At 30.8% G+C, this 4,472-nt stretch overlaps 1 long non-coding RNA gene across 1 annotated transcript; it reads left to right on the top strand.

Moving 5' to 3' along the window:
• Window positions 1-299: 299 nt before the first annotated feature.
• On the top strand, window positions 300-4,095 carry LOC143057118 (uncharacterized). Its single transcript, XR_012972639.1, has 4 exons — window positions 300-369; window positions 1,904-2,013; window positions 2,775-3,307; window positions 3,922-4,095. It is a non-coding gene; the product is annotated as an uncharacterized LOC143057118 (long non-coding RNA).
• Window positions 4,096-4,472: the final 377 nt, after the last annotated feature.

Here is a 4,472-nt window from a genome sequence, read left to right as displayed (position 1 = left end):
TGTATTATGCATGATTGGTATGTGTTGTCTGCTATTAAAAGAAAACAATGTCAGCATTGACAGTGAAACAACGTTAAGCATTTGATTCACTGCTTCGATCCATAAAAAAATATCATTCTTATACAGGATCATATAGCAGTGACAAATATGAAGATGTATCCTTTAAAATGAAAAGAAAATGTGCCTTCCAAAAAGAAAATTTTAAAATATATGCAAAATGAACGACAACCATTCTTATTTTTTTTTTTTTCTGTTTAGAAACTATTATTTATATCTGAGAAAGTTTATTCATCAATAAAACAGACTTTATCTTATCTTTTTAAGGATATGAAGGAACAGATATTGGAGACAACAGGATGGTTTACCGTGGTCAGTAAAACATTTTATTTTGAATACATTTAAATTGAACAAAAGTTATTTCTATATTATTTTTTATGGTGAATGTACTGATATAATATTTTCGTCTTCAACATTTGAGATGTTGAATTTATCGTCGAAAACAAAGACAGATATAGTGACACATTTTTAAAATAGCAAATTTAATTCAATGATAATTGTGTCAATATAATATCAGTTCATCTCATTCGTGTGACTATTTTTCTATACTCTTGTATATTAAAAATAAAACAAAAGTCTATACTTTGTAGGCATGACTGATTTTGTTTACAACTCCAAACTGATGTAGACGTGAATTGGCACGTTTGACATTCCAATAATGGCCTTTTATTAGTTAAATATCGGATTATGAAATCAGCATACGTTTATCTTAAATGACATTTTGAACTTGTCTATGTGAATGGGCTCTTTAAGCACACAAAATAACTTTTTTTCTTTTAATCTTTATGTCATTTTGAACAAGATTAACATAGATGAAGGACATTTAATTTGGTTTACAAACAAAAAGGTCAATAAAATTACATTTCATCCTTTTTTTTCATTTGTTTTATTTTTAGGGTGAAACATGTGAAATTACATTCTAATATACACAACTTATATCAAATAAGTTACATGTACGATTTATCATTTCATGAAGATATAATAAAATATATTATTAAATATTTGATAAATTAAATGCTGCTTCTACCAATTATCCCTTTTGATTTATTTTAACGTTTTCGCAGGGGTTAAGGAACATACACATTTCTATATAGAGAATTTTCTATACTTATTAAAAAATTTAAATATTCCATCCAAATAATTTGTGAACAATATGCCCTTACATCTACATTTGTGTATAAGGTATTTAAATAGCAACACAATACAAGTAACAGTTTAAATGGTAACAAAGTCCCCAGACATTCCAAACCTTTATTTGTTTGCTCCCCTGGTGTAGCAACACTACATGTACTGTGTCTAGCGCCATGCACCATTCGGCCAACTTTTTTATATGATATAGTTTTCGTTAGTCGAATAATGCTTTGCTCGTCGACTTTATCGAGGGTTGTTGCACGGAACATGATTTCAAATCAAATCATATACATTAAAATATATGACTATTTCTGACATATTTTCTTTATCGAGTAACAAGTTAAAATACAGTGCTTATTTCATAATTTATTTAACACTGTTTGACATATTTTCTTTATCGAGTAACAAGTTAAAATACAGTGCTTACTTCATAATTTATTTAACAATGTTTGATCTGCGAATTTGCGTTATATATACAAAACTAGTATACATATTTTTTTTAAGGGGCCAGCTGAAGGACGCCTCCGGCGCGGGAGTTTCTCGCTACATTGAAGACCCATTTGTGGCGTTCGGCTGTTTTCTGCTCTGTGGTCGGGTTGTTGTCGCTTTGACACATTCCCCATTTCCTTTCTCAGTTTTAAAGTAAGCGTTACGTTTAAAACTAAAATTAAACTTGATTATCTACTGTAGCTGAACAATTTATGTGAAATTTTAGGTATGGAATGATAGTCGATTAACATGGGATAAATCATCCTACGGAGATATTGATTACATATTTGTTCCTGTGGACAAAATTTGGCACCCTGAATTGATTGTGCAGAATTCGTACGTAATCAAATTTTATTGTATTGTAATTATTAACAGTAATTAAAAAAAAAAGTAAGGGTATTGTATCGTACAGAATTGTTCTCATATATTAATATATTATTCAGTTTGTATATAAAAGCAGAATTTGACTGAAAAGTAAATATTGACTAGCTATGATAACTAGTATTTATTATATACTTAGTAGTAAATACAGATAAATTGTATGTGTAATACAATAAATGGCAAGCGTGCTGTATCAACCACCCGTGATGATATCGATATCAGCACGGTTGCAAAAGCTTTATCACACCTTTAATCTGTATGACGTCACGTCACTGATTGCAGTCACTGTTGCAAAGCTTTATCAAATTCCTAATCTGTATGACGTCATGTCAAACCTATAATCTGTATGACGTCATTTCAAAAATCCTTATCTGTATGTCACATAAAAAACATCTACTTGAGGTAAATGTATATAATAAAGTGTATATGATATGGTTTTTCAATATCACACACCGTATCAACCCTCAACCAATATAATCCCTCGAGCAGAGCTCTTGGGATTATATTGGTGTCTCGGGTTGATACGGATGCGATATTGAAAAAGCCATATGATATTCTCTATACACATAAGTAAATATATCCAATTTTTTTTGTATATTTCTGCCGTTTGGATCATCTATTAGTTCATTCCAACTTAACGATTTAAAAATAACAAGTTTCTTTCGTTTTCTTATGAAACAAATATCTAACAAAATACTATTTTACTTTAATCATAGCATTGTGCAATTACGGAAAAATCTTGGTGCCGACCAAACTATTAGAATACAATATAATGGAGAATTACGATGGGAACCACCCGCTGTTTTGTCCACGTCATGTGACATGGATGTGACGTACTTCCCATATGACAGTCAAACCTGTGACATAGAAATAGCTAGCTGGGGTTTCTCTGTTGATTTTGTCAATCTAGAATTTCTCAAAACTCATATAAATCTAGAAGATTTTAGACCAGATGAGGAATGGGAAATTATAACAATCTCCCAGCAAACATCTTATCTAACTGAGGATGAACTGGTGTTTTCGGAACTTTTGTTTCGAATGGAGTTTAAAAGATATTATGGTCATTACCTCATGACTGTAATATTCCCGGCTATTCTTACTGCCATACTAACATTCGTTACATTTTTTCTGCCGCTTGAATCTGGAGACAAAATCGGATATATACTAACAGTGTTACTTGCTTTGGCGGTTTTATTGACGTTATTTTCAGACAGTATGCCTACGACATCAAAACATACATCAGTTCTAGGTAAAGTTACATTTATTGGAAAGATATACATAAACAATAATTGTTTTGTCTACATTATCAACCAGATTCAGCAAAGGATACATATGTCATGCTGTTGTCTTTTTAAGTGTCAAGGAATTTTGTTTCTAATGGAGTCGACTCAATTCTGTATTAAAACACGTTTCACTATGGTTTAATCTTGAAAATGATTATTTTAAGGTTAAATTTGTATTCAGACTGTTCGGTAGATATTTTTATTTCCTGTTCACATCAACACCATATTCAAATGTCCGTAAAGCTACTGAATAGAACTTAATTGATTTTAAACAAATAATCTAACCAGATCCGATTGAACAGAGCAAATGAGTCCCACAATCGACTGAAAGACTGAACATGACCGAATGATTTAATTCTTGATAATACTTTTTAAATGATGGTAAGATCAAATGATCATTTAAGACTAAAATTCCTTTACGATTGCATATCTATTGGCAAGTATTGTGAAAATGTCAGCAAAACAGTTGCATAATATTAATTATTTCTCACTTGCCTTCGAAAGATGCAGTTTCTGTTTTGATCAATAAATATAAGTAAAACTATAATGGTTTTTAACTAATAGAAATTTTATTTTGCAGTGGTATTTCTTACTGTAACATTGGGCATGGCCTGTCTTGTGATTGTCTTTACGATATTTATCATAAGACTTTTCCATCAACCAGAACACGATAAGGCTCCAAAGTGGATGCATTCTTTGGCGAGGAAATTCTTAAAGTTAAAATGCAAAGCCGGAAGAATAAATCATCTTGATCATATTGGTCAACGTCAGATTACTGAAAATGACCTACCGAAAGACGGCAGAGTCTGCTTGGAAAGTAGAAAGGAATTTATGCCTTACACAAACAAGGAGCTAGCAGAATTCTTTGATTATTTCCTGTTTGGTGTTTTCACAGTTTTATATATTTTGGTTCTTTTATGTTTCCCAATAGTTCTGAGCACTTCAACATGATACACTCAAGGAATTCAATATAAAATATATGTATGTTTCGATGATATCATAATGTAATAAGTTTAGTAAAAGTAGTACGTTTCTTAAATGTATAATGCAAGTCGATATTTGTCACTTATTCATCGAATAACATAGCACAAATGATGTTCACTGATTAGTTTTTCTTAGAATTAATAACTA

The sequence above is a fragment of the Mytilus galloprovincialis genome, chromosome 13 (assembly GCF_965363235.1).
Source record: "Mytilus galloprovincialis chromosome 13, xbMytGall1.hap1.1, whole genome shotgun sequence".
NCBI classification, from domain to species: Eukaryota; Metazoa; Mollusca; class Bivalvia; order Mytilida; family Mytilidae; genus Mytilus; species Mytilus galloprovincialis.
This window is presented reverse-complemented; position numbering and strand designations above follow the sequence as displayed.